Below are 22,346 nucleotides of genomic sequence, written 5' to 3' on the forward strand. Positions count from 1 at the left end.
GGTAAGTTTTCAAATGCTTAATAAAATTACTTGATTTCCCTCTGAGACAGTACACAGCCAAGTGCACTAAGAGAATTGATGGTTTAGATGAGTCAGCACCCAATCTAAACAAGCAATTGTCCAAAGGAACTAAGCGAAAGGCATGCTATAGATACAGAGGAAAATCAATAATACCCCATACATTGACATTTTCTCATTACAGAAGACAGTGCCTGTGTGTGTGTGTGTGTGTGTGTGTGTGTGTTTGTGTGTGTGTGTGTGTGTGTGTGTGTGTGTGTGTGTACAATTCTGCATTTGCATCAGAAGGGAAATTCTGTGAGAACAGCAGAATCACATATTTGCCCAGCTCAGTCAGGAGACATGGGTAGCAATACTTTTCTTTCAGTTTTCAAGAGTTTGACTTGAACTTTAAATGATCAGAGTGCACAGGCTGTGTCGTGTTCATATTAAAAGAAGTAATGTCATCTGTTTGATCTGTTTCAAAATAGCTTAACATTATTTCACTCATTGTTAGCTTTAGTTTCTTTTAGCTTTAGATGAGCCAGACTAAGGGGAAAATGGTGTTTATCAGGTAAAAAGAAGGACCATCCCCACGTCTTTGAAAAGAAATAAAAGTAAAGTGGGCTGTGTTCGAGGTGATGCATACACCAGTCACTCTTATGATAAATCTTGGATAAGATCACCTAGAAAAAAATATTAAATCATGTAAAACTGTTTTCATCAGGGTGGAGGCCACGTTTAAAATACTGAATGTCATATCCTGATAATTCTTGGACATTATTTGGACCAAGATATAATATATGTATACAGTGTTGAGAGGATTTTCCATCACTTCAGATTCTAAAAGATTACAGACTTTTGGGAATTCTACAAAAGTTAACTCTGAAAATGGGTGGTCTGGAGCAAGCCCACTCATTCATAAAAAAATGGGTTTTAAGGTTTTAGGGTTTAAGATTTTTTTAACAACTTTATTTTACAAAACAAAGATAAATGTACAGATTTTAAGCATTTTTTGCATAAAATTATACAATACATTTTTGTCAGTACTTTTTTTTTAAAGGTTTGATAGTATGATAAAGATCCCACCAGTAACAATGAGCATAAAGTACGTGTAAAACAAGATGCAACCTGGAAATAGTCAAAGTTTTCTTGGTTTGAAAAGATTTTTTTTTTTTTACAATGAGCAGAAAGTACATGTAATACAGGGTACAACCTGGAATTTGTCAATGTATTCTTGGTGGGTAAGGATTGAGCATGAATATTTTTTTTTGTTTTGTTTTGTTTTCTTTATTTCTTGGACTTCATACAGTCTGTGAGTTGTTTCTGGGGCAGTGCCAGCATCTGGGGTTAGCATCCCACTATCAGTGACTGCATATTATGTCTGTTCTTTTGTGACTGGGATATCTCACTCAGGATGATATTCTCTAGATGCAGCCATTTTCTTAAGAGTTTGGTTAAGTCATTGGTGTGACTCTAACTAAGCAAGTGAAGGACCTGTACGACAAGAACTTCAAACCTCTAAAGAAGGAAATTGAGGAGGATCTCAGAAAATGGAAAGATCTCCCATGCTCATGGATTGGAAAGATAAACATTTTAAAAATGGCCATCCTACCAAAAGCAATCTACAGATTCAATGCAATCCCCATCAAAATTCCAACACAGTTCTTCATGGAATTGAAAAGATCAATGTGCAATTTCATATGGAATAACAAAAGACCTAGAATAGCTAAATCCATCCTCAAAAACAAGAAAACATCTACGGGAATCACTATCCCTGACCTCAAGCTATATTACAAGGCAATTGTGCTGAAAACTGCATGGTACTGGTACAGAATTAGGCATGTGGATCAATGGAATAGAATAGAAGATCCAGAAATGAGCCCTCATGTATATGGTCACCTGATTTTTGACAAAGGAGCCATAAACATTCAATGGAAAAAGGACAGCCTATTCAACAAATGGTGCTGGTCCAACTGGCACTCAGCATGCAACAGAATCAAAATAGACCCTTTCTTATCTCCTTGTACAAAGCTCAAGTGTAAGTGGATCAAAGATCACCACATTAAACCAGATACACTGAAACTATTAGATGAGAAAGTAGGGAAAACCTTAGAACACATAGGCACAGGAGAAATTTTTCTGAACAAAACACTAATGGCTCAAGCTCTAAGGTCAAAGATTAACAAATGGGACTTAATGAGATTGCAAAGTATCTGTAAGGCTAAGGATATTGTCAAGAAAACAAAATGGCAACCAACAGAATGGGAAAAGATCTTTACCAACTCCACATCAGATAGAGGCCTAATATCTAAGGTATACAAAGAACTCAAAAAGCTAGACACCAGAGAATCAAATAACCCTATTAAAAAATGGGGTACAGAGCTAAACAAAACATTCTCAGCTGAGGAATATCGAATGGCTGAGAGATATCTGAGGAAGTGCTCGACATCCTTAGCCATCAGGGAAATGCAAATCAAAACAACCCTGAGATTCCACCTCACACCAGTCAGATTGACCAAGATCCAAAACTCAGATGACAACAGATGCTGGCGAGGTTGCAGAGAAAGAGGAACACTTCTCCACTGTTGGTGGGGTTGCAAACTAATACAACCACTCTGGAAATCAATCTGGCGATACCTCAGAAAATTGGATATAGTACTACCTGAAGACCCAGCTATTCCACTTCTGGGCATATACCCCAGAGACACTTTAATACACAACAAAGATATATGCACCACAATGTTCATAGCAGCTCTATTTATAATAGCCAGAAGCTGGAAAGAACCCAGATGTCCTTCAGAAGATGAATGGATACAAAAATTGTGGTACATTTACACAATGGAATACTACTCAGCCACCAGAAACAATGACTTAACCAAATTCTTAAGGGTTTAAGATTTAAGAGCCATGTTCAATTATAAATTGGCCTATGGTTACAATGGAACCTAAGATTATTTTCATTTTGTTACTCCAATAAAATTTGAAATAACTATCATAAGATTGCTGAATGAATACCAGCAAAAGGCATCTTAAGTACTTGATATAAGATAAAATATCAAAATAAATTGTTACTTCCAAATATATATAACAGCTACATATTCAATCCACTTAGAAATGAGTTCTGCTATATTGTATAAAACAAGGAATAGGGAAAACTACTCTGAAGTCAGTACTACATTTGAATTAGTAAAACAAAAGTAATTATTAATGATGCTCAGCATTTATTTTCATCTTTTTATAATTTAACTTAAAAATGTAATACATGGATACAGTAGTTACATCATTTTCAATACTCCATGTTCCCACTTCACTTCCTTCTTGTTTCCTCTGCTCCCTCTGACATTGTTCATGGAGTCTTCTTCTATAATTATTACATACATGTACACACACACATACACACAGTACACACACATACTTATTCTAAAAAGCTCATTTAGTGGGCTTCTTATGTATGTGTGTTTATGATTGAACACATAGGAATAGATGACCTATACAACAATTATATAGTCAAGGGATAATGTTAAAATTAGCTATACTTAGCTAGATTTCTAAAGGAATAAGCAATATTAAGGTATTGTAATCATAGAGACCACTGGATGCCTCATTCCCAGATAATATATGATACATGTGCACATGTAAAGGAAGTGAAATTTGAGAGGTATCTGGATGACTGGAGTTGTTTTTACAAGCCAGAAGCACAGACTCAGTTATCCAGGCACAATACTGTTTATACAGGTAACCGAGTAGAAGTGGTTTTAAGTGGGAAGTATTTTCCTAGCTCCTGTCTATAGAGAAAACAAAGTGCTGTTCTCCTGTTTTGTTGACAGTTCTTTGGGTGGTGTGGTGAGTACTGAAGCAGGGACGAACAGAGCACCATCTGTATCCTTTTAAGAACTTGAATTGGCTCCTGGAAATGTGTACAATCACCCTTGGGAAAAAGAGCAGCTGCAGAAGTTTGGAAGACTCTTGGGCCATCAACAAGTGTCTATTGAACATTCCACTTCACTATGGCACTGGGTATGGAATATGATCCCTACACTGAGGATTTCAGTGGGAGGAATACTATTGGAAAAACAAAATACTACAGTGCACATGGAATAAAGAATGTCATAGACTTTCATTCTTGAATATGTCCTATTTTGCACAATTACCTCTCAGAAAACAGGGTCATTTTGGAATAGAGGAGCCTGGAGGCAATTTGAGAACAAATAGTAGCATCTCAGAACCTCTAGGAGAAAAAAAAATGCCTTGTTACATCACATTTGAAGGTGTGATTTTGTTTATTTAATTATAAAAGCTTGAGATGAAAGCTCACTTTATACCACAGGTTAGCCTGCACCTTGTTATGTAAAGAAGGCTAGGTTCAAACTTGTGATGGTCCTCAGAGTGTGAGGACTGTAGTCATGCTACTGTGCCTGGTAGAGAGATGCCATTCATAGCTATTCCATTGTTAGGATGCTCTGCCTCCAAGAAATTTTCTTTTGCTGTTGATCTGCTATTCTCTGTTCTGCTTGTTCAGCTTGAGTTCTCAATTCCTGTAGTTCCTCCTATGGGAAATCCAATAGAACACAAACATTCCCTGACATGTCCTCCCTTTGTCAGTCAACTGTGATAAAGACATGACCTTGATGTTTTAGAAATTCTATGTTCCAAACATTGTCGAAATTTATATAACCATGGCAAACATATATAGTACAGCCTTTAAAATAAGCACAACTAGTGAGAACACACAGGACAATTATTTTCCTTGATCTGGTCCTTCTGTAAGAGTCTGTAGTTCTGTGTGTTCCTATGTCACCTCTCAAGCTCAGGTTCACTTTAGGGAATGTTCAGTGACCTTTACCAAAACTGCAATCAAGAAAATCTTAGGAAGTCGTAGATATTATGGATTCATTTAATTTGGACATAAACTTTATAGCTATTGCTGTTAAATGTTCCTTGTTTTCTGAGTCATTCGTCTACCTTGGCAGGATATGATGAGTCACGGCTCATCATATACATTAGCTCTTCCTTTTAGATTTATATTGACTACAAATCTAATTACATTACTTGGGTTTCAAAGGATGTTGATAATAGTATATTATCAAGATGCTATGAAACTGCAGAAGAGGTAATATAAAGAAAATGTTCATCAAAAGTTTTAAGACATAGCAGATGCTCAGAAATGCTAGATTTTTTCACATAAATATTCAAGAAAGTATGACAAAGTGCATAATAGCCTTCAGTATAATATTTTTCATAAAAAGTTTATAGATTTATGAAATTTAAAAAATATACTAAAATAAAACCAATATTTTTTATCTTTGCTACAAATATTTAGCCAGGTCTCTGGCTATGTATATATGTATATACATATTTATACAAACTTGTAAATATGAAGTATATATATATATATATATATATATATATATATATATATATTCATAAGAAGCAAAGAGGGTCCATAAATAATAAAAGTATTAGATTTTAGTTAACAAGGCACAACAGCTTTAAGCATACATACATGTATACATACAAACATACATAATGATAAATTTGTTGAATGGAAAGTATTAGATAGACAGCATGTTTATGGCATGTTAAAAGCATAAAATTCAGTAAATATGGGTGGGATCTTGACAGGACACTTCCAGTAACCATAGGCTGAATAACCCAGAGTTCTAGGATAGAACCAAACACAACTGCCAAAAATGTAGTCGGTGAAATGATTTCTGATGATATTCTGCTATGCTTATAGACCATAGTCCTGGATAATCATCATCAAAGAGGCTTCATCTAGCAACTGATAGGAGTAGATACAAAGACCCATAAGCAGAAATCAGGCAATTAGACAGAGCTCTAAAATTTCTGTAGAAGAGGTGAGAAAGGATTGTAGGGAACAGATGGATCAAGGACATCCACAGAATCAACTAACCAGGATTAACTGGGTCTCACAGAGACAATCATGAAACCTGTTTTTCTGAAAGAAAATGGAGGAGAAAATGACTGTGAGGAGAGGGGTAAGGTAGGGTACAGAAAGGAGAAGGAGGAGAAACTGCAGCTAGAATTAAATATATAAAATAAGAATGAATAAAGAAAAAATAAACATGAAATTAAATTAATTATAGTAATCATATAAATTAGATTAATATATATCAAGATTAAACATTAGAGATCAATATAAGTTCTTGACTTCCCTATCCATAGAGGATGAAGAAGACTACAGAAAGAGAGAATGTTCAGCATGTTACAACTGAGGTGAGAGAGAACGGGCTCTAGATCACATGGCAGATGAAACCAAATTCTCAGTGTGTAAGGCTTGAGGCAGTATTGTTCATATCATCCAGGACTCTCTGGAAAGATGAACTTCAGGATCTACTCTCACTTATGTAGACTTACAGTGGTTGTGTGCTGTAAAATGTCAACAGAATGTTTGTTTACTGAAAGACTTTTCTCCTAATGATGCTTATAAAGTCATGAGTTACAGTAGATTCAAAATCTATACCCTCTATTTCTGAATCCTATCTCCTTAGCATCTTCCAACCTCAAATAAGCAACTATGACATCTTAGGAAACAGATGTTGTTATCTTTACAAATTGTAAAAGGCAACAGTAAGAGACCAGATTTCTCTTTATGGGCACAAAAGAGCAGAGGGTAAGGAGATGAAAGAAGGTACTCAATGCAAAAATCATGCATGAGAGATGAGTGTAAACAGGTAACTGCTGCAAAGTAGACATTAAGTTGAAATGAAAAAGCTAAAGTTCACAAGAAACTCCAAAGGCCCATAAGTAACAAAATGCCAGATTTCAATAAGATGCACAGTTTTAAATATTATATGCATAAACACAAGGGGAAATCAAATATAGTAGCAATACAAAAATATTGCAAGAAACATAAAAACCTTATTTCCAACAGGACTTGTAGACCACCTTGCAGAAAACTGCTATTGGGAGAATAAAGCAGCATCACATACCAGCTATCCTATACAAATGCTTCCAGATCATTCCATCCAACCCCAAAAGAATATTTTCATCATAATGTAAAGTAGTCACCCCATAATATAGGTGCTATAATATGATAAAATATGCTATAGCATTAGTCAATGATTATGGATGAAGGTGGCTGCAAAACTTAGAATTACAACTAACATATGATCTAGAAATGATACGTGGGGAAGTTTATCTAAAGAAGGTCAGGACTTCTTAGGAATATCATGTCCATCATAGACCTGTTCATGATCAAAAGGGAGACAACCTAAAGTCTCTCTATCAACAGATAAACGGATAGAGAATATGTATGTCCATTCACTCAGATAGTTAGTCTTGTGAAGGTATATCCTGCCACTGGTAGTGGCATGGGCACATGTGGCAGGCGGCCTAGGTGAAAGGACATAAATGCCATACCACAGATTCTGCATGACATTGCTACTGCGTGCAATCTGAAATGCTTATAAAAAGACACACAACAGAAGAGCCAATGGCAGGCGCTTTCTAGGAGAAAACAACAGCCAAAGTGCACATGTTGGATCTGTACAGTCTTCCCGTAACTCAGACCAAGCGTGACAGGCGCATGCTGGATGCTTAAAATGTATAAAGAGGTTAATTCTTCTGTTGAGTGTCCTTATCAAGTTATAATAGTGTCAACAAAAATGCTATACGTTTGACAAAAATTTTGTTAGGTGACGAACATACCTGCCCATCTGATGGAGATAATGGTTTTATGGCTATGTATTTACCCATGAACTTATCAAATTGTACACATTAATTATGTATAGTTTTTTCACATATTAAACACACATTAATAGAAAACCTTACAGATTACCTTCTTTGGGGACTAGAAATGTGACTAAGTGGTTAAGAGAAAGGCATGCTTTTCTAGGGGACTTGTTTGGTTCTGAACACCCATGTTGGATAGCTCAGAACTGTAGCTCCAGCACCAGTGGATTTTATGCCCTCCACAAGTAGCTGCACTCGGATGTTCTGAAACTTATTTTGCTAATATATTTTGTCATAGAAAGACATTTCATAACGAAATGCATGTTTACTGCAATGTGCGCAATGCCAGGTAAAAGGTCTTCTGTGTGGCTCCTCAGTAAAGACTTGCAGGATGACAGAAGGATAAAATATCTTTCAATGGATGTCTAAATTTGTTATTTGTTTTCAAATCTCTGTCTTAAGATTGGCCTCGTTATAGTTTTGTTCAGAGTGGCTTTCATTTATTGGTCTTAGTGTCTCATGATTTATAGGAAACACTTGACGGGAACTCAAGTCACTTTAATATTTATCGCCAGCTGGAAGTATATTTGGCACAGAGAAGCAAAGTCTTCCACATCTTCACCAATGGCCCAAAAAGGCTTGGTTAACAGTGATTTTCCCTCCCTGCCAAGGCAGACGTTAGATTTTTCTTAATAATTCAATTAAAAAATTCTTTCTGTCAATAGGTGTTGTGTTGTCACGGGCTGTGATATTCTTGGTTTCCTAACCCTTTTGTCTCAGTATGACATCGAATTATCCTAAGCTTTTTATCCAAAGTCTTTCTCCTACATTGGTATGAGACTTGCTTGAAGGCCAAAGACTCTGTTCTTAATACAAATGACCTATTATTTGACTACCTACTGAATCCCTCGTTCTTCAAAACAATGCTGCTTGGGAAAGTTCCATTTGACTCAGCTGCTGAACAAGGGTGCAAGGGGAAATTTAGACAGCAATGAAGTGCTTCACTACTGCAGTCCAGAAACTGCCTGTTTGCTTTCCTTCCTCCTTTCCTTCCTCCTTTCCTTCCTCCTTTCCTTCCTCCTTTCCTTCCTCCTTTCCTTCCTCCTTTCCTTCCTCCTTTCCTTCCTCCTTTCCTTCCTCCTTTCCTTCCTCCTTTCCTTCCTCCTTTCCTTCCTCCTTTCCTTCCTCCTTTCCTTCCTTCCTTTATTCTTCCTTGCTTCCTTTCATTATAAAAACTTGATGTGGAAAAAAACAAGAACAAATTTAAAGGTTTTAAAAGCAAATATCTTCCAATGCTCTTGTTCATTTCATACAAACACTCAGTTCACATAAGTCATTTCTTCAGTCTGTGTCTTTTATAAACATTATGGAAGTTTGTCGGCACCACTCTGTAACAGAGAATAAGCACAGGAGGCCAAAAGGCTCCTGTGCTACTTGAAAAGTATGATGAAGTGTTTGAAAAGATTTCTTTTACATCCAATCATTCACTTGTATTTAATGGCTTAAAATTTTAGGGGAAAATATTTAAAATGGTACTAAGTCATTGGAGATGAAGAAATTACAAATAAAAGCAAATTAGAAAAAGAAATCAAAGTTTGAAGTTTTCTAGACCTATGCAGTTGCTTACATATAATGTAATTTTCTTCAGTAATAAGATTTGTGCCTTAGTTAAATCATTTAACTGATAAGATATCCAGCATTCAGAGGTCTTGCTTGAAGACCGTATGTTGTATAACTGAATGTGGTGATGCATGTCTGTAATCTCAACAGATGGGAGGGCACAGATGGGAGTTATTGACAGTTGGAAACCGTCCTGAAGGATGAAGTGAGAATCTGTCTATAAACAAAACACAACTGAAACATATTTCTACAGATGCCATGTGAGGAATCTTATAGGAGAGACTGTTTCTTTAACAAAATAGACTGAATACTTTACAATAGTCCCATACTTCAAGCTTAATCAAATTGTTTTTCATAATAACAACATAAATTGTGTTAAAGGGGGGCCAACTACTATGTGAAATGCGAACCTTTACAGCCAGCTACCACAAAAAGCTCTAAATTTTAAATAAAAACTTTGAGGGATATTAAGACTTTAAAGATACTGTATAGAAAAGTAAGAGTTAGCATGCTAATCTACCAGTTTTTTTTTAATCTGAAGTGATAACTGTTACATAAAGAAGGATGGCAGATGAGATCCATTCCAATTCTCCAACATGCTGGTTGCCAGGTAGTCCTATAGAACACATGTAACCTTTCCAGGATTGTGTTTTACTAATTGATGTTAGTGTAAGGAAACGATGCAGTCTGTTGTAATCCTATCACAGTATAGTAAATGCCAATAATATTGTCATCTTTTTAAGGATGTAAAGGCCTCATATTCTAAAAAGGAAAGCCAAAATAAGTCCCACACCCAATGTTGTCATTCAAAATTCTTTTGAGAAACTATAAATTTTTTTTGACAGGAAAGACAAACAATAAAAAATGTCGTGCTTACTATTAGAAATTTATAAATAAATAAAATTTCCTAGTTCATTCTACTATCAAAGAGAATTTTAGTTACCAGATCCTTTAGTATTTATTTTCTAAATCCCTAACCTTACACAACCTGCCTTACAATTCTAAAGCTCATCCATATTCATAAAATGTGTCAAGTCATTTGTGTGAGAAGCCTTTTGTGTATATGGGAAGTGTGTAACAGTATGATCTGAATAAAGCAGCCATCTAACTTAGATACTTAAGGGATGGTATCCGGTCCTCAACAGAGGAAAGGTACCTATAGTTTCAGAAATTTATTGATATTCTGAAATAGACTATGGCTTTAGCGCAGTTTTAAAGAATAAGAAAAAAATGAAAAGTATATTGTGAGATACATAACATAGTTTTCCTTCATTATGTAGAACAAAATTCTGTTTCTGATTCTGTGCACTGCCCTTTTTTCACAGATAATTCTACTTCTGCCTGAAGTTGTCTTTGCTGCAGGACCATGCAAAATCATCCAAAACTTTACTTTACTAAACATAATCTACAAAGACAGCTTCAAATCAGAACCAACAATAACCAAATGAAAGATATTAGCTGGTTTATACGAACAGGTTTTGCACATTTGTTCTTTTTGCTATTGATAATGAGGCTGATGGGACAGGGTCTTTCCATGTCATCGAGAGTGGACCTGAAATTGTGACCTTCTACCACAGCTCCTTTGTGTCTAAATGACTGACAGGTGTCACTCTATCCAGCACAAACAGATCTGTGTCATTATTCTTGTAACACTGAATTTCCAAAGATACTGCCTTAACCCAACCATATTTCAAGAGTCTAGAGGTTACTGGCCAGTCCTGACCTTTGGTTCAGTGTGATGTGTGGTGTACACTCTCTCTTCTTAATGAGAATGCAGGCAACATTCTGCATTTCAGTTGGGGCTGAGAGGTCACCGGCACTGTCAGTTACAACACTTGGAATGAAGACCCAGTGTCTACCAGCTACAGGCTATAATTTTCCATGTTTGTCATAGCACAAAAAAATGAATAAATGATTGTTTAGATTTTACAAGGTCCACAGGTCAGCAAAGTTGTCATGAGCGGCTGTAGAAGTTTCCAGGATGCTGGATCACTAGGGCATTCATATTCACCCACAAGGCAGAGTTCTTAGGAGAAACAACCATAGGCATCCCTATTTGGTCAAAGTGAATGGTTCATTTTTTTTCAGTTTTAAGCTTTCAAATAGTGCTACCAACAAATATTTTTGGCACTAACATTATTCCCTAACTAAATAGACAAACATTAAATTTTAAAGGTATATCTACAATGTTGTCTTGTATAGTTAACCTTTTCCAGCTGGACTTCACCTTTTAGAACCATGGGGAATAAATCTCACGTGGTCAAAATCTAAACAATAAAAGAACACACACACCACCACCACCACCACCACTACAACAACAACAAGAAAATATCAAGAATCAATAATTAGTTTTCATTGAGCTCTTTCAATATTTATTGCCTCAATTTCCCAATAAGAAGATATATATTATAGAAACTAAAAAAAATACATCCTGAGTGGGGTATCCTAGAACAAGAAATAGAAATATGATATACATTCACTTATATGTAGAGATAAGCTTTTATACCGATGATAATGAAGTTACTGTCCATAGAAATACACAAGATAGGTACAGAGTAAGATACTAGAGCAGATAGATAGATGTTATTACTAAAGGGAGTTAGAATATAGATGGGGGTTCTGGGTATTTAATGGGTTGTATGGAAACATAATACAATAGAGATTTCTAAAGAAAGACATATACACAAAGGTGACCTAAATGTAATTGCCAAATAGTGGAAGAGAAAGAGTTCCTACTGATCATCTCTTGTCACCAAATACTAGGCTTCCACTACCAACTCCAAACCCAGACTGTTGAAAAGACTATAGGTTGCTTCCCACATATAATGTAAAACCTTATTCTTGAAGACAAAATATAAACAACACATTGAACCTCAACATGTCAAGCTAGTGTCTACATAGAGCCTTCACTCCTACTTTCCAACATCTTTGGTATAGTATTCTGCATGATATCAAAATAGAAGCATAATCACTAAGCCAGACAGTGGGGGAGAAGGTAAACCTTTTAGCTGTAATGTGTACTGCTTGCTAGATATGATTAAGTAATAGTTCTCAGCCTGTGGGTCTTGACCTCTTTGAGGTTAGCATAGCACAGACAATGTTTATTGGCTATTTGCATCATGATTCATAACAGCAGCAAAATTACAGTTATGAAGTGGCATCAAAATAGTTTTAGGGTTGGGGTTCACTAACCATGAGGAACTGTATTAAAGAGTTACAGTCATCAGAAAATCAAGAACCAATCTGCTCGAACAATGCTGGCACAGAGCTTGTGGGAGTAACCTACCAATAACTTAATCTGACTTATGGCCCATTTTGTGATATGGGACCTATAGCTGACACTGCTTCAGTGACTAAGAACCTGATACTAGGTTGCTTAGAGACATAGGACAAAACCAACTAATATGGGTCTAAAAGAAAGAAAGGATATGTACAATAATAAGATGACATCTAAGTATATGCTGCTCTACTCATAGTTTAGTGCCTTGCCCAAGTATCATCAGAGAAGCTTCCTCTTGCAGCAGACAGAACAAATATGAAGACATACAATCCTATTTTACAGTAAATAAGAGAGATTGGAACATTCAGCCCCAAATAGGATGTCTCCATCAAATCTCTCCCCCTCAGAGCTCAATGAAACCCACAGAACAGGAGGCAGAAAGATTGTAAGAGCCAGATGTGACAGAGGACATCAAGTATACAAGGCCCTCTAAAGGAACATGGACAAAGCTCTGTATGAACTCACAGAGATTGAATTAGCATGTTTACATAATGGATTCCAGGTTAGTGTTTTCACAGGACTCCTGGGGACATAAGTAAGTGGGTGATTCTTGTTCCTTTACTTGGTTAATTTTCTTTCTGTTGTTTTGTCTTGTCCAACTGCAATGTGACAATTTTTGTTTTAAATTATCACATTTTATTTTTAATATTTAAAAAATGAATAAATGAAGGTGTTGAAGTTGTTTTGGGGAGGAGGGTTTTGGTTTTCAAGATTTTAGGGGGTTGTTCCTTTGTTAGATTTATGGGGTTGTTTTGTGAAAGAACTTTAAGTCAACAGATAGGGAGGAAAGGGAGATTTGGAAGTACTCAGAGGAAAAGAATATGAAAAAAATATATTGAAATTAAAAAATTTTAAATAATAAAATTATAATTAAAAATAAAAGTAAATTAATTCAGTCATTCAAGGAAGTCCATCTCTCCTCTCTTCTCTCCTCTTTCGCTCTCCACTCTCCTCTCTTTCCCTTCCCTCCTTTCATTTCTCTCTTTTCCCTTTTATTTCCTCTCCTTCTTCTGTCTCTGTCTCCCTCCCTTTTCCTCTCCCTCCCCCTTCACACACACACACACACACACACACACACACACACACACACACACACACACACACGCACACACACAGGTTTGTATAGTTAAGAGTACGATTTAATCACTCGGAAATTGGGATTTTTTTTCTTAAATTTCCTTAGTGAAACTTCTCAATAACTCATATTACTTCTCTGCCCCATGAACCTGAGTTCAGTGGATAATTGTCCACTTTTTTTTTAATTGAACAACTTTATTTTAAAAAACAGAGATAAATGTACAGATTTTAAAAGCATTTTTGCATAAAAGTATATGAATACATTTTTGTCAGTACTTAATTTTTTTAAAGGTTGGATAGTGTGCATTAAGATCTTACTAGTTACAATGAACAAAAGTACATGTAAAACAAGATGTAACCTGGAATTAGTCAAAGTTTTCTTGGTGTGTAAAGATTAATCATAATGATTTTTCATGTTTTTTTTTTTTTTTGACCTTTGTTTTTCTTGAAGTTCATATAGTCTGTGAGTTGTTTCTGGGTGTTTAGAGCTTTCTGAGGTTAGTATCCAATTATCAGTGACTGCATATATTGTCTGTTCTTTTGTGACTGGGTTATCTCACTCAGTATGACATTCTCTAGATGCATCCATTTTCTTAAGAATTTCATAAAGTCATTGTTTCTGATAGCTGAGTAGTACTCCATTGTGTAAATGTACCACAATGTTTGTATCCATTCATCTACTGAAGGACATCTGGGTTCTTTCCAGCTTCTGGCTATTATAAATAGGGCTGCTATGAACATTGTGGTGCAAGTGTCTTTGTTGTATGTTGGAGTGTCTCTGGGGTACATGCCCAGAAGTGGAATAACTGGGTCTTCAGGTAGTACTATGTCCAATTTTCTGGGGAATGCCAGACTGATTTCCAGAGTGGTTGTAACAGTTTATAACCCCACCAACAGTGGACAAGTGTTCCTCTTTCTCTGCATCCTCACCAGCATCTGCTGTCATCTGAATTTTTGATCTTAGCCATTCTAACTGGTGTGAGGTGGAATCTCAGAGTTGTTTTGATTTGCATTTCCCTGATGACTGAGGATGTCAAGCACTTCCTTAGGTGCTTCTCAGCCTTTCGATATTCCTCAATTGAGAACTATTTGTTTAGCTCTGTACCCCATTTTTTTAAATAGGATTGTTTGGTTCTCTGGTGTCTAACTACTTGAGTTCTTTGTATAACATGGATATTAGGCCTTTATCAGATGTGGGGTTGGTTAAGGTCTTTGCCCAATCTGTTGCCTGCGGTTTTAGGACACAGATAGACACATCACATGGCCAAGGTCGCTGTCCTTGGTGCTGAAGCAGTTGTCCTCAGCTTTTAACATGCTTGCTTGAGGTGAATGGTCTTAATCACATCATGCCTTTTTTCCTTTTACCTTTGGATCTTTCACAATTTCAACACACATTTATATGGTTCCTACTGGCAGCTCTTTCAGAGTAGGCACCATATCTGGCTTTTGTATCTTAAGTTCTTACATCATTGTCATAGTAACAATGTCAGAAATTCACTGTGTGAATGAATATGTGTATTGTGTGCACTGTGTGCTGTTGTGTGAGACTCTTTCTTCATTTTATTTCCAGTTTCTTCTGATAGGAGCATTTTATTCCCACAATCATTCTCTCCACAATTCAAAGTAATTTCAGTTATTATTCAGTTTATATAGACATTTTAAATTTTTTTTGTATCATAAAATTTTACTCTTATATCCCTGACCTAGATCCTGATTCCAACCCATAACTGTCAGTGATATCTCAGCTGCCATTGCCACTATTTTTCTCTATTTAGATGACACAGTTTCCAGCGTAACTGCCAAACAGCACAGCGGTACCATCCTCTGCTTATATACCAAATCTATTAAACCAAATCATCACTCATCATTAAGAACACTATTCAACCTTATCCACTGTTTGAGTCTCACAGTGTTCCTCAGTTTTATTTGCTTTCTAAAGTTACTTGCAAGTGTGTGGAGGTGATTTTGCTTATTATAAAAACAGTGCTTGGAGATAGTGAGAAAGACCAGCAAGTTAAAGACTGGCAACTGGAATTCATTCCCTAGAACCCTTGGGGAAAAACGAAGATTGATTCTGTAAATTTAGCTCTAATTTTTATACATGTGCTATGGCATGAGTGCATGCTTTTGTTTTTATACAGCATATATATTCACATATCATAAAATTATTCCTCTTCCTCCTTTTCATCCTCCTCCTACTACTACTAATAGCAATCATTTTAACAATTACAAACACTGGGCTGGGCATGGATATGTTTTTAAATTTAGATGGTGAATTTTCTGATATGGAAAACCTCACAACTGTGACAATTTCATATAAAAATTATACCTAAAATGTCAAGAGCTTTCATGCTAAAAAGTAATGTGGCTTAGATAAATCCAACTGCTCATATTTGTCATTTGAAGTTATAAATTTCCATCTCCTCTGCCTAGAATGTCCTTTATATATTTTCCCAAATGTCCAACTCTTACTTATCTTTTAAGACCTATAGAAAATGTCACTTTTCTGTGATTCTCTCAACATGAATGACTCTATAACTTCAGTTCCATTCCATCGTATCTCTCTGAAACACTACTTTGTGCTCAGTACACCTTCTCTTCCTGTGACAAATGTCCTACAATAAACTTTCCCTACAAGACTAGAATACCTTTTACATTTGCTATCACCTGAATGATAATGTCTTACATGTGCACTACTGGTACGTACAACATTATTATTGTTGTGTCTACACTGAATTTTGTAATTCAAAGAGATTACTGTATGATTTGTAGCCAACCCTAAAATTATTGTCTTGGCCCCCAGGTTAAATCATAATATAGTTTGTTTGGGGTTTGTTGTTATTGCTGTTTTGCATTTGTTTGGTTTGGTTTGATTTTGGTTTGATTTTTTTTTTCTTTGATTGTGGGTTTTTTTTTTTTTTTTTTTTTTTTTTTGAGTCATCAACAAATGTTTTTCACACTTGAAATTTTGGGGCACAGTTTGTTTATTCTTCCAGGAGACATTTCCCAAGATTCTCCTTCAAACATAAAGACTTATTCCTCAGAGCTTCTGTAGTAGGTGACACCTGAATCCCTATTCCCTGACTCTAGCTTACGTTAGTGTCATGGAGGCTCCAAAAAGTCTAAGATGTGTCTTCTGGAAGTAGCATTCCTCAGAGCAGGAAGAAGGAAGTTATCACAGCATATCCAGGAGAAGAGGCATATAGACAGCAGCCTAAAGATAGCCATTGTATCCAGACATAGAAGGTTTACACCCTCACACCTATACACTGGTACTTTCTCGACTCCAACGTCATGACACAACTAAAACAAAACCATCCTGGATTTGAAATCTCAAATTGCCTTAGAAATAGTAATCAACCATTTAATTACATATGGTTTTAAAATAAAATTGTCTCTTTTTAGCCTTCTAATGGCTCACATGACTATTTTCTATATATTTCCTTCCATTTTCTGAAGAGAAAAGAAATTGTAAAAATTGTATGATTACTTTCATGAGCATTCCCTGGGGCCATTGAAGAATGGACTTACTACACATAGATGTTTATGGGCCTGATATTTAGGTGTGAGCAAAATTCTCAGCATCATATCTCAAAGATGAATACTCAATAATTTGCTCCCCTAATGCACAACATTTAGAAAACTTAGTGCTTAAATTTCTCAGATTCATGATGTTTAATCACTTGCAAACAGAAAATAAAACAACCAACAAATTTTATATTTTCATTTTATTGGACCAATGCCCCGAGTGAAGCATGTGCTATATAGTATACCCCATCACAACCTAATCAGAATTATGTCCCCTTGCAACAAAGTTATCCTGTCTACTCAGAGACAGATAATGCCAATCATTTCCCATGACTGGCACCTCCGCAGATGATGTGTCATACTGGGGCTTTCTATCACTTTGAGTAGAAAATAGAGTTTCATAACAAGCAGAGAATGAGGGGGGTTGGAAAAGACTGGCACATTTTAGCAGTTGCTTCACAAGCCTCTTTAGCACAGGAGTGAGGAAATAACAAAGCAGTGTTCCGAAACATGAACACTCACTCAACATACATGCACTAATCATGTACTACATGGGGCTGACCAGGCTGCTCTCCAGGGAGAGCCTTCCCAGCATAGTTTGGAAGCCTTGGTTCAATCTCCAGAACCCACGTGCTGGAACGGAAAAGTTGGTTCCAGAATATTGTCCTCTGTTTCTACATATATACTATAAGAAAAGAAAAAAGGAAGGAAGGAAGGAATGAAGAAAGGAAGGAAGAAAGAAAGGAATGAAGAAAAAGAGAGAGAGACAAAGACTCAGAGAGGAATGCAATATATTTTAGTTACCTACTCTTTAACTGGCATTAGATTCAAGGTTTATCAACAAGACAATATCCTAACACTCCCAAATCTTATTTCCCCTATGTGTAAATATACAATCTTTCACCACACACCCTCTCTCAAATACTTTTTTTTAACTCTGAGATTTTATGCATAAAACAAACAACTCTCTCTCCTTATTACAACCCTAACCTTTTGCAAAGTGTTTACATAGTCTCTCAAAAGCTACTTGTGAAACATTGCCTCTCATGCCCAAGCTCATCATTGAAATATATTCACAGACTCCCGCAGCCTCTGTAGGTATGTTGAGTAACTGAGTACAATTTCATAAGGGGGACAGATGGAGAAGCAGAAATGCTGTGCTAGGTATGATTGAAATTAGAACGAGATTGTAAAATGTGATTGGATTTGCAAAAGTTAAGCACTTCTGAGCAGCTGCCTGATTGAGTCTATTCTCCATAAGGAACATATCCTAGTTTTTTGTTATTTTTTTCTAAATTAAAGAATCTCATTCATAGAAATAGCACTTAATATGATCTAGTGTTACATCTCTAGTTCCAAATAATGACAATGCTTTCTCATGTGTCTTTGATGAGATAAAGTGTGATTGACATTCATTTAAAGATGTCAGACATGAAGTAATAGTTCACTGTGCCATAAAACAATTCATTCTTTTCTTTCTTTAAACTGGGAATCCAGAATAGCAATCTAGATATGGACAACCCAGCACCTAGTTTAAAAAACTGATTTCATTTTACAAGTTAAGCATCATAACAGTTTTAAAGGGAAAAAACAATGCAATAATTATACTACTAACAAAATATAGGTGAGTCACCTAAGCTCAGAGCTTATTTATTTAGCTATTAAAACCTAAACATATGTTATAAAAATGAGAAGAGAAAGAAGGAATTTCAACAAAGTTCGAATTTTTCAACTGCAAATAATGAAGTAGAAATGTTAAGGTTTATTGTTTAATATAGTTATTAAACAATATCCAAAATACAATATGCTAGATAATGAAAAATAATACAGAATTTCATAATCAAGTCAATGAACAAATTTTACTTTGTCAACAATTATACCAACCTAATTTCACTCAAATTAGACCATGAAAATGCTTTTCATGGTTAGAATGCAACAAACTGCATATCAGATGTTCTTTTCATCTCCTGATGCTGCAGGTTGTTTTGATAAGTAATATTGCTGTTTCCTGCTTCTGCAGTGGAATGTGCTTTTGCTCCTGACTTCACATTTGTTCAGATTTAACTCACACTATTTTTTTTCTAATGGGTGAGAAGCACTTAAAGAACTGTTCAAAGTCTTTAGTGATCAGGAAAATGCAAATCAAAGTGACCCCAAGATTCTACTTTACAACAATCAGAAAGGATAAGATCAAAAACTCACATGACAGCATATGTTGGCAAAGATGTGGAGAAAAACGAGCACTTCTTCATTGCTGGTGGGATTGCAAACTGATACAACCACTCTGGAAATCAATCTGAATGTTCCTCAGAACATTAGAAATAGAACATAATAAAACATTAGAAAACCCAACTGTACTACTCTCAGGCCTATACCTAAAAGATGCCCCACCATGCCACAGAGCACATGCTCCACTATGTTCATATTTGTTCAGCATTATTCGTGATTTCCTAGAAGCAGGAAACAATCCAGATGTCGCACAATGAAAGAAAGGATACAGAAAATGTGATTCATTTACACTGGAATGCTATTCAGCTGTTCATAAGGCGGGAAGCATGGGTTTTGCAGGCAAATTAATGAAACTAGAAAATAACTCATACCCAAAAGGACATGCATGATATGTAGTCACTCTTAAATGGATATTAGCCAAAAAGTACAGAGTACATAGGACACAACCCACAGGACTCAAGAAGGTTAACAAGATGAAGGACCCAAGTGACCATGCTTCAGTCCCACTTGGGAGGGAGAAGAAAACAGTCAAGGGGGCCTGAGAGAAAGAGCGACCTGGGTGGGAGAGGAGATAGGGAGGGGAAGGGGGAATACAATTAGGTATTAAGGGGGCAAAACAAGACTGAAGCCCCAAGGCAAACAGAAAGAATGGAACAAGGCAGCCTCAGAAGGGAGGAGGTGGGGCTTACCTCTAGAATGCATGGGAGACCTGGGAGGTGAGAGACTCTCAGGACTCAAAGGACCAAAGGATGGGTCCTTGCATGAAATGCTCTAAAGTGGGAAAAGGAAACTCAGAGAGTCTGCCTCCAGTGAAGAGACAGGATATCAAGTGGAGGGATGGGGTTACCCTCCCACAGTCAAAAGGTCTGACCCAGAATTTTTCAGGTCTGAAGGACATGCAGGAACAAAAATGGAGAAGAGCATGAGAGATAGGAGGTCCAGTGAGAGACCCAAATTGGGATCCAGCTCAAGGGGAATCCCAGGGCCCTGACACTGTTACTGATGCTATGGTGTGTTTGCAGACAGCAGCTTAGCATGCCTTCCGTCTGAGAGGCCAGCTGAGTCAGATGCAGATATTAGTACCCAACAAATGGATAGAAGCTGGAGATCCCTGTGGTTGAATAGGGGGAAAGCTGGGAGAAGCTGGGGAAGAAGGCAGCCCCATGGTAAGACCAGCATTCTCAACTGACCTGGACCCCAGAGATCTCTCGAACAGCATGCACCAGCTAATATGAAGCTCCTGACACATATTCAGCAGAGGACTGGCTGGTCTGCCCTCAGTCAGAAAAGATACAGCTAGCCCTCCAGAGACATGAGGCCCGAGGGAGTGGGGAGGACTGCTGGGGTGGGAATGAAGACATGCTCTTGGAGACAGGGGAAGGGAGATGGGGTGTGAGATGGGAAGCATTCTAGGGGCAGACCAGGAGGGGGATGAGGTCTGTACTGTAAAAACAGATTAAAGAATGAAAATAAATAGCAAAAGAAAACATTACTCTCAATGATGGAATATTTTAGAACCCTGAATTCTATCTCTTTCAGCTTTGGGCTTACAATTCAGGTGTTAGAAATAAAATTATTGAGGTCTGAAGAGATATTTCTTTGGTTAAAAGAATGCATACCACTCATCTAGAAGGCACAAGTACTGTTGCCAGTTCCTAGTCAGGTAGATCACAATCTATCTGACTCCATCTCTAGAGATCTGGCATCCTCTCCATGCCTCCACAGATCACACACACACACACACACACACACACACACACACACACACACACACACACACACACACCTACACATAACCTTAAAAACTAATAAAATTTTTTTCAAGAAAACTGAGCAATTGAAAACTGCAAATAAGTTATCCTTTTGCCTTTATGCTAATTCAGGTAGAATTGTTTTAACATTTATAGTACCTGAGCATTCTTTTCATCTAGATTGCATTTCTTTTTCCTGTATAAAATATGTCCTTTAGTGGGTCTGAAAAATGGGTACTGGGAGCTTGTGTATCCTGCATGGTTACATGGGCAAGTGTCATCTACCTTAGTCAAACATCTGTGGTGTCTTATTACATGATCAAAACCCTTCATCTTTAGTTAAACGTAAGCCAGAACATCACTGTTACGAGGTTTGTCTCTACACTGAGTAGAACTGTGTCTTCTTCTGCACTGTGCTCATAGGCTGTAGTCATGCCCCCCGGGGCCTGTCAGAAACAGACTCTCACTTAGAGCCCTTTGAAGAGCTGATGACAGTGAACAGGTGTCCCTGATGGTTATGCTATCTCGGCTGACTTTCTTTTTTGTTGCTTTCATGAGGTCTTCATACATCTTAGTTTCAAGACATGTCACTATTTCAGATACTGTCTGCTAAATATGCTGCAGGTGACAATCTTCCTTTAAAGCATGTCACCTGTAAGAGTGCAAACTTGGGGCCCAGTGGGAAACAAAATGACTTAATAAGCAGAGCCCAAGGTGAACTTATAAAGACTTAGCAAATAGGAACAGAGTGTCAGGCTGTCAGCTCCTCCCACTTAAGAGTTTCTCCCAACTCCCTCCAGAGTCAATTAGATTTATTTTTTTTTTATTCTGTCTTTGGATAGAAGACCTCCAAGGCAAATAGAAAAACAATCTTCAGGTAAGTTAGCTTACTTCTCAAACAGCTTTTAACTCTGAGATGATAGAGATTTAGTTTGGGTCTGTATTTAGCCATTATGGAATATTTTGTCTTATATTTCACTCATACATTTTGTGAACATATGTTTACTATATACAAACATATATGTGTTTACAAAATGCATACATGATTTTTCATGAATAGCTAGCAGTTGTGTTAATGTCCAAGAGATATGTGACTTTTATATGCTAGTAGATACTGTCAAAGGGCAAAGTTATAACACTTCACACAGACACACATACACACACAC

The 22,346-nt window shown here is 36.7% G+C and overlaps 1 protein-coding gene across 2 annotated transcripts in view; it reads right to left on the reverse strand.

Annotated features, from left to right (window-relative positions):
• Positions 1-22,346, reverse strand: part of CTNNA3 (catenin alpha 3) — a gene marked incomplete at both ends in the record, with an annotated part of 1,359,521 nt that overhangs the window by 516,247 nt on the left and 820,928 nt on the right. The window lies entirely within an intron of this gene.

The sequence above is a fragment of the Micromys minutus genome, assembly GCF_963924665.1.
Source record: "Micromys minutus genome assembly, chromosome: 25".
Lineage (NCBI taxonomy): Eukaryota > Metazoa > Chordata > Mammalia > Rodentia > Muridae > Micromys > Micromys minutus.